This window comes from Bos grunniens, chromosome 13 (genome assembly GCF_055505025.1).
Source record: "Bos grunniens cultivar Pamir isolate PY7600 chromosome 13, Bosgru_T2T1.0, whole genome shotgun sequence".
Lineage (NCBI taxonomy): Eukaryota > Metazoa > Chordata > Mammalia > Artiodactyla > Bovidae > Bos > Bos grunniens.
In genome coordinates this window covers 68368629-68382118 of record NC_141177.1, presented here as the reverse complement: position 1 = coordinate 68382118, position 13490 = coordinate 68368629, and positions in this window count along the sequence as shown.

Sequence of the window (13490 nt, the reverse complement as noted above, 5' to 3'; positions counted from 1 at the left end):
CCGCCCCCCTCCCCTCGCCCCCGCAGGCGACATTAGCTAAGCACAATTATTTACTTCTAACCAAAAAGCACAAAAGGGAGTACGTGGACCACTGCCCCCAAGAGTGTGGAGCAAAAGGCATACATTTTTCGGGGGAGATGGCAGGACTCCGCTGCCCTGTCATTCCTTCTGGGGCACTGGAATTCATCTTCAGGACAGCCCCAGACCAAGGAGTGGCTGCCGCAGCCAAGTGACCCCACCCTGCCTCCTCTGCACGCAAGCCCCGCCCCACCCTCTCGTTGCGGCCCCTCCCAGCCCTTCCTGTACCTGCCCCGCCTCAAGCTCAGGGCAGCAAAGCACGGAGACCCGAGGCCTTGTATTCTGACCCTTGTCCTTTCCCTCCAAAGCAAATTTCCATTGGACCGTCTCGTCAAGATAAAAAGAATCAGAAAATAAGAGGGGTTGGAGAAAAGGGAAGAGAGGAGATGGGTAGGATCGTTTCATTTTATTTATTTTTTTTAACTTTTTGTTTTAGGCAGTTATCCCAACATCTTCTGTTGTCATCATTTCAGGTGGACAGCAAAGGGACTCAGCCATACATATACATGCATCCATTTATCCCCCAAACTCCCCTCCCATCCAAAGATTATTTTCACTATGAATTGATAGCATAAAATTCTATGCAGCCTCAATATTTGTTCATCAGGTTTGATTTAGAGCCACATTCTAAATGCATGGTCTCTGTTCTCCTAGAGTTTATTGACAGGAGTGAGTTGGTCTCAGCTGGATTCAGCTTTCTGGTATGAAACCCATGACTTATTTTGTGACAACACATGCTGCTGGTCATGGGTTTCATTACTTATTTCCAGGTAAAAGGGGGAAAAGAAGAAGGAGAAGAAAATAGCATCTGTGATGTAATTATTTTCAAGAGGGATTTTTACAAACAGCTTCATGTAAAAGCTCAGACATATTAGGAAGGCTTGTTCAGAGCTTCAGAAGGACCTGAATTTCAACCCAGCTCTGCATCTCACTAGCTGGGTGACCACGCAGACTATTTCAGCATTCTAAACCTGAAAAATGTGAGGGCCAGACATGTGTGAGCAATATGATTAGATAGTACAGTATAAAGGACAGAATAGAATGCCTGGCATTTAATAAACCCAAGTGGCTTCCCAGATGGCACAGTGGTAAAGAATGCACCTGCCAACACAGAAGACACAGAAGGGACATTTTGATCCCTGGTTCGGAAAGATCCCCTGGAGAAGGGCATGGCAACCCACTCCAGTATTCTTGCCTGGAGAATCCCATGGCCAGAGGGGCCTGGTGGGCTACAGTCCATGGGGTCACAAAGAGTCAGACACGACTGAGCAGGAGCGAGAAGAGCTTTTTATGCCAAAGCTGGGGCTGCAAGTGGGAGATGTATTGAAAGCACAAAGTCAAGAGAAGGATCAGAATGAGAGCGCAAGATGCTTCCCAGGGCAGGGCAGGAGAATCTGAATTTCAAAGATGAGACCAAAGAGGTAGGCAAGCCCAGGGCAACTCATGAAGGACCCTTAAGGAGTCTGGATTATTTCCTGAAAACTAGATACCTTTAAGCAATGGAGCGACAGAATCAAGCACCAGCTGATTCTGAGGACAGAATCACACACTCTGATCACAGTGTGAAGAGATTAAAGGTGGGAAGTGGGGGGTGAAGGGTAACATAAAATTGAAATGCAGTCATGACCGTTTACTCAAAAACCCAATCATGTGCACCACGATTTCATTCCCTGAATGAGAATAATACAGGTCAACGCCTTTAGGGGTTTCTCAGCTGCACTTTATCTGCTTTCTAATTGGAGGATTTTTAAGCAGATGACGATTAGCAAAATTGCTAACTGAAATAACGAAGATGTTAAGAGAGACTACAGATTCCTGCTTGGGAAATGGATAGAACATGATGCCATTCACCAAGGAAGGAAGAGAGGAGAGGAAGACTGGGAAGGAATGGAAGGGTGATGACTTCAGCTTGACCTTCCAGATTTGGGTTCCCAAAGCAGCCAGAGGCACAGATGCCCATCCAGTGGGCAATTATGTATCTTTCATTTGGAGCTCAGGAGAGGAATCTGAGCTAGAAACAGAGTCGAAATGCATCTACTCCCGGGAAAGACTCACCTGGGAAATGTGTGCAGTGACAAGAAGACCACGATTAGAATCTGGGCACCATCATCATTATATTCATCTTATATTTTTCATCTGTTGCAAGGTTTATTTAACAATATGATACAAGAAACGAGGTGGTAGTGGTTTAGTTGCTGAGTCATGTCAGACCGCATGGATTATAGCCTACCAGGTTCCTCTGTCCATACTTTACCGTTCTATACAGTGATTGAATCTTCTTGAATTTTCTTAGTTATAGTAATTATAATGCTTGCATGACTTACGCTAGAATTGCTTTTCCTCATTTCAAGTTTCACATAGAAGAAAGAAAAGAATGCTTCTTTTCTATTAATATGAGCATGGTCCAAAAGAGGCGTCATCCCTATTTTTTGTCTAAAACCAGTTTTATCAGAGAAACAAAGCAACAATTTCTGCATCTGCAAGACAAGAGTTTGACTTAAGCCAGTATGTACAGATAGATGTGTGTGTGGGTGTGGATGTGTGTGCACACAGGGGCCCATTCCTATTGTCCAGGGTAACACTTAGAGACACCCACACAATTCAGTATAGAAAAAGAAAATCTTTCCACTATGTCAGAAAGTTATCAGGATACATTAAAAGCTTGTATTATTTCAGGAATCGGTTTCTGAATATTATTTTGCTTCTCACTTTCAAACAGAAATGCTCAAAGTCTTGAAATACAAATAAAAAATATGAATATACTTTAAGGATGATTAGTGGAAGGAGAGTCTAGAGAGGAGACCCAGGAGGAGCAGCCAGAGATGAGAAAGGTAAATAGTGCTGAATGCAGGAGGAAACGTCAAGGAGGTAATGGAAAATGCCCAGGGGACTTAGTAACTCAGATGACCTCCAGGAAGTTAGTTCAGAGGCTTGGTGTGGGCGGAGGGCATTCTCCTTCTATTTCACTGTGACATTTGACTCACCAGTACTTCAACTTACAAGTTTTCTGTTGGTGTAAAAAGCAGGTGAGGAGCAGCTTGGGCCCGAATGCAAAGTGTCTTGACTCAGCAGAGATAAAAAGTCAACTACCAACTGCTCAGAAGGTCAGCGGTGGTAACCAGGAGACACATGTGGAGGCATTATGCTGGGTGGGCTAAAGAACCTTCAGAAAAACTTCTTTCTGATCGTGGTCATGTGCTCTATAGAGTTCAGCAAGGAAATAAAAACGTTCATTTTAGTTACAATGCCTTTGAGTTGCAGAGTTCCAGCCAATAGTTGAATTTTGATTGTCTTTCTCTGCTTGCACATCTTCCAAACCCAAGTGAGGATCTGTGCACTTTTTATTTGCCCCGTGGGGTCTTTCAGAATTCAGTGCTTCAGACCTGAAACTCCAGTGCATCGGTGTCTTGAATACCAGTGGGTATCACGCAGGCATCCTGCCTGGGGCCACCCTGGGGAGCGAGCCCCAGGGGCAGGATGACGGCCCCTGCGAGGTCTCTGGCTCTTCCGTGGGGTCCCGGGCAGCACCTCATGTGCGAGCATGTAAAAGACCACAAGGAGGTGCTCGCCACAGTCAAGGCCATCCCGGTGCAGGTGGATGGGGACCCAAGCCAGCTGGCCATCTCAGGCTCTCGCACCTTCCTGTGCAAGCGGCCCACCAGGGTGCAGAAGACCTAGCAGAGGCAGGGGCCGTCCCTGGAGAGCGACAGCAGTGGGTGCCTGAGCAGCTGTGGGTGGATCCAGGTTAGCAGGCAGCACGCACAACCACGACGCCCAGTTTAAGAAGGTGCAGCTTACAGAGGCCTCTGTGCAGCCAGGCGGGGTGCTGGTCCTGGGAGACAGTGATCTAGAGCCTCTGCTGAGCCCACATCCAGAAGCTCCAGCAGGAGCTCAACGGTCAGGAAGTCACATCCTTGATTAAGGCCCTGAACTGGCCCCCAGGTGGTACTTCCTGGATGCAACCACTGCCAGCCACTTCTACAGGATGGACCTAAACCAGGAACCCCTCAGCTGCATGACTGAGATGGCACCCGAGGAGGCTTGTATCCTGGACCAAGAGCCCTGGGGGGCACGGCCCAGCCTGACCTCATACTTCCCCTCTCCCCACCTCACCTTGCCCTCCTATGCCCCTGACCTGGCCAGAGGCGGGTGCCGCACTACTGAAAATGATAAACTGCTTGAGGCTGCCAAGAGGAACAACTTCTGAAAGAGACAGACGCTGCATCTAGCTGTAGGAGCCTCCGGTTCTTGCTCCCCGTGGTCAGTACCAACAGCAAGGAATCTGCTACGTGCTGGACCACCCAGCCCCCACCCCGCACCCGTCCCCCAACCCTTGATGCTGGGGAGGAAGGAGCCCAGTCTACACCAGGTGGCAGCCTGGACCAGTGCACCAGCTGCCTTTACATCGTGGAGAGCGGGGGAGCCTCCATTATGAAGACAAAGCAGCGGGGGTCTGAGAAGGCTCAGGACACCAAGCTGCCACCTACCTGGGTATCGGCAGCATGACCCTCTGAAGCACCCGGAGGACTAGGAGATGGCTGTGGAGCGGTGAAGCCAGTACAGGGCAGTAGGGGACAGAGTCACCCAGACATGACCCATCCCCCTTTTGGTTCAGCCTTACTGCCATGTGCCAGCTGGACAGCCACCAGGGGACCCACGCCCCAGGGAAGGAGCAGGGCGTGCCCCCCCGAGGAGTCGCCCTACCGAGGGATGGACTCCGAGAAGCCAGAGGGTCTCACCTGTTCCCCGGAGGCCCCAACTTGATTCAGAGGCTCACAGGGGAAGAGGAAACTGAAGTGGGGATTAACTTCTGAACACAGATATTATGTGAAAAGAATAAACTTGTGTATGGGATTTCTTGAGATTTCTTGATGAATAAATAATTAAATGGATGGTTTACTTATTGCCAACATAGTGATAAATTAGATATGAGAACTAAGGTATGTGTCAGCTTCATTTTTTTTTTCATGGACAAAGTAATTTGTTATATATCAAATATAAAGGTCACAAAATAAATGTACTCAATTCTAGTCAGTATCTGGAACGTACAGAATTAATTAGAAAAAAAAATCAACCAACTTTCCCACATTAAAAGACACAGAACTCATTTGTCACCTTCTCCAGCATCCCCCATTCCAGCCATAATCATTAAAACAGTGGTGAGCTTGTAATTCTTCCGTTTTGCTTTTTGACATTGTGATCTCATTATTTCTTTTCCTCTGAGTTGTTTCAGCAAATGTTGGCACGAGAGATTCTGTACATAATGAAGGCACAATCATCTTCTTTCAGTTTTCTTGACACAGAGTGTTGAACCAGATTGACCATCTCGCATGGATTCAAAGTATTTGAAGATGTGGCTAATATGATCTGTGGTTACATAGTTTTCCTGGCTTGTACATAACCACATTCTAAAAGCCACTCCTAATCCCGGGAAAGAAGCACGTCCAGCTCCGATAGAATATTGCTGTCCAATGGAAAAACAATGTGAAACTTAGATGCAATTTAAAATTTTCTAATTTGGGAATAGTAACATCTCTCTTAGCTCTGTCATTAGAAAAGCCCCTAACGCTGGGAAAAATCAAAGGCAACAGGAGAAGGATGTGGCTGAGGATAAGACGGTTAGATAGTCTCCCAGACTCAATGGCCATGAATCTGAGGAAACTTTGGAATATAGTGGAGGGCAGAGGAGCCTGGAGTGCTGTAGTCCATGGGGTCACAAAGAGCTGGACACGACTTAGACAACAAAATCAAATTGTTCATTATATACAGTACCTATTATTATTACCAATTTGACTTCAGTCTCAACTGACATTTGTTGAGTATCTAGTGTGTTGCAAGCAGCTTCAGTTCAGTTCAGTTTAGTCACTCAGTCACATCTGACTCTTTGCAACCCCATGGACTGCAGTACACCAGGCCTCCCTGTCCATCACCAACTCCCAGAGTTTACCCAAACTCATGTCCATAGAATCGGTGATGCCATTCAACCCATCCTCTGTCATCCCCTTCTGCTTCTGCCTTCAATCTTTCCCAGCATCAGGGTCTTTCCAAATGAGTCACTTATTCATAACAGGTGACCAAAGCATTGGAGTTTCAGCATAAGCATCAGTCCTTCCAATGAATTACAGGACTAATTTCCTTTAGGATGGACTAGTTGGATCTCCTTGCAGTCCAAGAGGCTCTCAAGAGTCTTCTCTACAGTTCAAAAGCATCTGTTCTTCAGTGCTCAGCTTTCTTTATAGTCCAACTCTCACATCCATACATGACTACTGGAAAAACCATAGCTTTGACTACATGGACCTTTGTTGGCAAAGTAATGTCTCTGCTTTTTAATATGCTATCTAGGGTGCTCATAACTTTTCTTCCAAGGAGCAAGCATCTCTTAATTTCATGGCTGCAGTCATCATCTGCAGTAATTTTGGAGCCCAAGAAAATAAAGTCTGTCACTGTTTCCACTGTTTCCCCATCTATTTGTCATGAAGTGATGGGACCAGGTGCCATGATCTTAGTTTTCTGAATGTTGAGTTTTAAGCCCACTTTTTCACTCTCCTCATTCACTTTCACCAACAGGCTCTTTAGTTCTTCACTTTCTGCCATAAGGGTGGTGTCATCTGCGTATTTGAGGTTATTGATATTTCTCCTGACAATACTTATTCCAGCTTGTGCTTCATCCAGCCCCAATATTTCTCATGATGTACTCTGCATACAAGTTAAATAAGCAGAGTGACAATATACAGCCTTGACATACTCCTTTCCCATTTTGGAACCAGTCTGTTGTTCCATGTCTGGTTCTAACTGTTGCTTCTTGACTTGCATACAAATTTCTCAGGAGGCATGTAAGGTGGTCTGGTATTCCCATCTATTGAATAATTTTCCACAGTTTGTTGTGATGCACACAGTCAAAGGCTTTGGCATAGTCAATAGAGCAGAAGTAGATGTTTTTCTGGAACTCTCTTGCTTTTTCGATGATCCACTGGATGTTGGCAATTTGATCTCTGGTTCCTCTGCCTTTTCTAAATCCAGCTTGAACATCTAAAAGTTCTCTGTCCATGTACTGTTGAAGCCTGGCTTGGACAATTCTGAGCACTGCTTTGCTAGCATGTGAGATGAGTGCAATTGTGCAATAGTTTGAACATTCTTTGGCATTGCCTTTCTTTGGGATTGGAATGAAAACTGACCTTTTCAAGTCCTGTGGCCATTACTGAGTTTTCCAAATTTGCTGGCGTTGAGTGCAGCACTTTAACAGCATCATCTTTTAGGACTTGAAATAACTCAACTGGAATTCCATCACCTCCACTAGGTTTGTTTGTAGTGATGCTTCCACTTGACTTTGCATTCCATGATGTCTGGCTCTAGGTGGGTGATCACACCATCATGATTATCTGGGTCATGAAGATCTTTTTTGTATAGTTCTTCTGTGTATTCTTGCCACCTCTTCTTAATATATTCTGCTTCTGTTAGGTCCATACCATTTCTGTCCTTTATTGTGCCTATCTTTGCATGAAATATTCCCTTGGTATCTAATTTTCTTGAAGAGATCTCTACTCTTTCCCATTTTATTGTTTTCCTCTATTTCTTTGCATTGATCACTATGGAAGGCTTTCTTATCTTTCCTTGCTATTCTTTGAAACTCTTCATTCAAATAGGTATATCTCTCCTTTTCTCCTTTGCCTTTCACATCTCTTCTTTTCTCAGCTATTTTTAAAGCCTCCTCAGACAACCATTTTGCCTTTTTGCATTTCTTTTTCTTGGAGATGGTCTTGATCACTGCCTCCTGTATGATGTCACAAACCTCTGTCCATAGTTCCTCAGGCACTCTGTCTATCAGATCTAATCCCTTGAATCTATTTGTCACTTCCACTGTATAATCATAAGGCATTTGATTTAGATCATACCTGAATGGTCTAGTGGTTTTCCCTACTTTCTTCAGTTTAAGTCTGAATTTGCAAATAAGGAGTTCATGATCCAAGCCACAGTCAGCCCTTGGTCTTGTTTTTGCTGACTGTATAGAGCTTCTCCTTCTTTGGCTGCAAAGAATATAATTAATCTGATTTCAGTATTGACCATCTGGTGATGTCCATGTGTAGATTCTTCTCTTGTGTTGTTGGAAGAGGGTGTTTGCTATGACAAGTGCATTCTCTTGGCCAAACTCTGTTAGCCTTTGCCCTGCTTCATTTTTTACTTCAAGGCCAAATTTGCCTGTTACTCCAGGTATCTCTTGACTTCTTGCTTTTGCATTCCAGTCCCCTATAATGAAAAGGACATCTTTTTGGGGTGTTAGTTCTAGAAGGCCTTGGAGATCTTCGTAGAACTGTTCAACTTCAGTTTCTTCAGCATTACTGATCGTGACATAGACTTGGAATACTGTGATATTGAATGGTTAGCCTTGGAAATGAACAGAGATCATTCTGTCATTTTTGAGATTGTATCCGAGTACTGCATTTTGGACTCTTTTGTTGACTATGATGGCTACTCCATTTCTTCTAAGGGCTTGCTGCCCACAATAGTAGATATAATGGTCATCTGAGTTAAATTCATCCATTCCAGTCCATCTTAGTTCACTGATTCCTAAAATGTCAATGTTCACTCTTGTCATCTCCTGTTGACCTTGATTCATGGACCTAACATTCCAGGTTCCTATGCAATATTGCTCTTTACAGCATCGGACTTTATGTCCATCATCAGTCCCATCCACAACTGGGTATTGTTTTTGCTTTGGCTCCATCTCTTCATTCTTTCTGGAGTTATTTCTCCACTGATCTCCAGTAGCATATTGGGCACCTACCGACCTGGGGAGTTCATCTTTCAGTGTCCTATCTTTTTGCCTTTTCATACTGTTTATGGGGTTCTCAAGGCAAGAATACTGAAGTGGTTTGTCATTCCCTTCTCCAGTGGACCACATTTTGTCAGAACTCTCCACCATGACCCGTCCATCTTGGGTGGCCCTATATGGCATGGCTCATAGTTTCATTGAGTTAGACAAGGCTGTGGTCCATGTGATCAGATTGGTTAGTTTTCTGTGGTTGTGGTTTTCAGTCTCTCTGCCCTCTGATGGAGAAGGATAAGAGGCTTTTGGAAGCTTCCTGATGGGAGAGATTGACTGAGGAGGAAACCGGGTCTTGTTCTGATGGGCGGGGCCATGCTCAGTAAATCTTTAATCCAATTTTCTGTTGATGGGTGGAGCTGTGTTCTCTCTCTGTTGTTTGACCTAAGACCAAACTATAGTGGAGGTAATGAAGATAATGAAGACCTCCTTCAACAGGCCCTGCTGCACTCAGTGCCCCCCACCCTGCAGCAGGCCACCTCCATCCCACGCCTCCACTGGAGACTCCTGGACACTCATGGGCAAGTCTGGCTCAGTCTCTTGTGGGGTCATTGCTGCTTTCTCCCAGGTCCTGGTGCACACAAGGTTTTGTTCCTGCCCTCCAAGAGTCTGTTTCTCCAGTCCTGTGTAAGTTCTGCTGGCTCTATGGTGGGGTTAATGGTGACCTCCTCCAAGAGGGCTTATGCCATACCCAGGTCTACTGCACCCAGAGCCCCTGGCCCTGCGGCAGTCCACTGCAGACCTGTACCTCCACAGGAGATGCTCAAACACAGTTCTGCCTCAGTCTCTGTGGGTCTCTGGGTCCTGGTGCACACAAGGTTTGTTGGAGCCCTCTGAGTGTCTCTGGCGGGTATGGGGTTTGATTCTAAACATGATTTTGTCCCTTCTACCATCTTGCTGGGGCTTCTCCTTTGCCCCTGGACGTCAGATATATTTTTTTGGTGGGATCCTACATTCTCCTGTCAACGGTTGTTCAGCAGCGAGTTATAATTTTGGAGTTCTCAAGGGAGAAGATGAGCGCACATCCTTCTACTCCACCACCTTGGAGAAAAGATCTTAGAGGCTTTTATACCCATCACCCTCCCCTGTATCCCGAACTGACCTCCAATCCAGCCTGATATTTCATCTCCCATAAACTCATTCACATCAGCCTTGTGTCTTCTTCACCATCCCAAGAACTGCTGGCCTTCACCAATGATTTCCAAATGCCACTACGTTGGTGAGTGCAAGACTATGAAAAAGTTTTCACGGGTCCAGGTCAAAATAATAATAGTGATAATAATAGTCACAGCAATGTAGATTTTCTTCATAAAGACAAAATGATTAAATCTAAGTAATTTCCCTTATTCTAAGGTTATCCTTCTTTTTTTTTTCTTCTTTTTTGCTAAAGTGTCTCCTTTTTTAAAATTAAAGGATGATAGTGGCTGTGGTGGAGGTGATAATGGTGATGATGACAGACTATTTTGTTGTTGTTTTTGTTAATGTCCTTTTTGGGGAAAATCTTTTAAATGACAATATTGTATTTATCCCCACTATTTTGGATTAGGTCCTTGAAGTCCACAGTCTATGCCTCCACTCCCTTCTGATGTCAGTAATTTGAGGAGGGGGTCTTGCCTCACTATTGTTTAGCCAGATTTTCTGCTGAAGAATCAGCTTCTCATTGTTGTTGGGTTAATATCAGTAAAGAACCCTCTTGCAATGTAGGAGACTTGGGTTCCATCCCCAGGTCAGGAAGATCCCCTGGAGAAGGGAATGGCTGTAAACTTCAGTATTCTTGCCTGGAGAATCCCATGGACAGAGGAGCCCGGCAAGCTATAGTCCATGGGGTCACAAAGAGTCTAACATGACTAATTGACTAACACTAATATGAAAATCCTGAAAATACTCATACAAGCAACCTTTGATCTGATTTCTGTCTCCATTGTCTGCTTCAGCCTTACTGCTCTCCAGCCCCTCCACAGGTTCCCACCCAAGGTCTAGGTATGAAGACCTCTCCTTTTTCCCATTACAGCTCTTCTCTTCAGAGCCATTGCATACATGCCCTTCTTCCTGGAACACCCACTCCTTGCCCATTCCCCTTCTCTCCCCATTTCCCAGGGCCAACGCTCAGCCATCCTTCAGGGCTGGCTGAAACAGCACACCTCCACCTCCCAAGAACCCTCTGAGGTCCCCCCAAGAGATCTTTCTCCTGCTTCAGGAGCAGAAGTGTTGCCCCACACAGAGAGAGGGTAAATGGATTCCCAGAGCTAGTGCCTGAGCCAGGTCCAAAACCCAGGCTTCCTGGTGACAGAACAGAGAGGCCTTGACAAAACATCTGTGCCCTAACGAGGTCTTGGTGTTGGTAGAATGGGGATGGGAGGATAAAATGTGGAAAAACAAGGGCGGAGGGACTGAAATGGAAGGACCCAAGACAGAACTAGCAGGTTCCACCCTCTGCCAAACTCAAAGCCCAGTCCCATAAGGAGACAAGGTCATTAGAAATCCTGTGTTACCCTGGGTGGATGAGATGTAAACTGGTAAATCCCTTGCACCCTTAAGAACAAACAAAGGAAATGCCTTTCTGAAAGTGACATGTCTCCTCTTTACACATATCACAATGCCTTTAAAATGTCCATTTTCTCATTCCCTTCCACCTCCACTTCCTATAGAAGCACCTCCCTTGCAGAGCATCCAGGCAAGCAGCAGGCTCTGGTCACCTCCATGCCAGCTGCCCTGGGCCAACCCACCGTCGTATGACACTAGCAATGCCATCTCAGGGAGCTCCTCAACCATTCTGTCAGCAGGGCCTTTGTTCAAACCTGCTGCCTCTCAGGAATGGAGGTGTGCAGGGAGCTGCGACACCCAGGGGCCCCAGAGCACACTCTGAGGATGCCACTGCCTTCCTTGGTGATGACAGCACTCACCTAAGGAGGCTGAAAAGCTGTTTTTCACAATGGATGTTTTGCGAGGACTGCCCCCCTCTCCTCCCACAGTGTAAACTAAATATCCCCAGACATCTTGCTTGGAGTCCTGAACAACATGGGGATTCAGATCGGCACTTCTGAGCTCTTTGCCAGCAAAAAAGCCAAAAAAAAAAAAAAAAGACCCATGAAGCTCTTTCCTTCAGACACTCCTCTGTAAGAAATGATACAAACAAAACCCAACCTATAGATCAAAACCCCAAACAAAACTCCTGCCCCAGCTGCTGTTCAGATCTCTGATGGGGCTGGTCCTGGAATGACCCTCAGGAGGGAAGTCGCTCAAGCACGTGACATGACTCATTGGTTTATGAAGTGGGACAAACAAGAGGAAGCTAGTGCCTGGAGAAACAATGGGAAGTGGGAATGATTTGTCTTCTGGAGAGCATGAGAACGGGGAATACTGCTGGATGGCAGGACGTGGTTTCCCTGACCAGGTCTCTGCAAGTACCCGGCATGACATCACAGCCCCTCTGTCCCGGTGTCCTGCTGGGGAAGCCCCTGAATTTCTTGACCTCTCCTCCAGTGAACCGACAGGATGGAAACTGCGAGACTGGGGGGAAGGCCAGGCAAAGAGATCCCATGCTGAGTCTACTCCACCTCAGTTGTCCAGGGTTAAAGCAGAGAGAAATCCAATGCTGACATGGCATCAATAGGGTCCCCCATTCCTGTACTTGTGTCATGACCATAAATGGCAACCAAGTGGAGCAAAGATGAGGGGTTCATGGTTACCTTAGTGAACAGGAGAAAAAGGGAGGTGAGGGCTGTGAAAACAGGCCACTGATTGAGTAATTGCAACATTTTTCTGTTGGTGAAAATTGGAAATATTGGCAGGGGATGAAGCAGCGGAGCTGGAACTTAGAGCTGACTCTCCTTTGCCTGCCTAGAAGAAGGGCCACATCGGGGTGATAAACTCCTTGAACTGTGTCTAAGTAGCAGTGCTGTTTACTTGGAGGAAGGAAGCTGTCAGTTTTGTTTCTTCACAATGAGCCAACCACAATGTGCCTGATGGATCCAGGATGAGTGAAAGAGGGACCCGTCAAGTGTAGGAAACAAGATTTATCTCTGGATTAGATTTAGGAAGACAAAAGTCACCAGGAGACGGCCGGACAGGTATTGTTTGCTGTGAAACATCAAGCATGGAGTTGTTTTTCTTGAGGGTTCCCTCCACATCCTGGGTGGGGGCAGGAGGCAAAGACCTAAAATACTCATTCTATCATTCACCATTTTTTAAAAAATGTAGATTTTGCCCTACTCCACTATTTTTTATTATTGATTTTTATTGGAATAGGGCAGGTGGTAAAGAATCCACCTGCCAATGCAGGAGACATAAGAGACGCAGGTTCGATTCCTTAATCGGGAAGATCCCCTGGGGGAGGGCATAGCAACCCACTCCAATATTCTTGCCTGGAGAATGCCATGGACAGAGGAGCCTGACTGGCTACAGTCCATAAGAGTCGGGTTCGACTGAAGTGACTTAGCACGCGCACCAGGCACACACACCAGGCACGCCATGCATGCACGCACAGCTGCTTTACAATGCTGTATTAGTTTCTGAGGTACGGCAAAGTGAACCAGCTATATACATGCATATCTGCCCTCTCTTTTGGATTTCCTTCCCATTTAGGTCACCA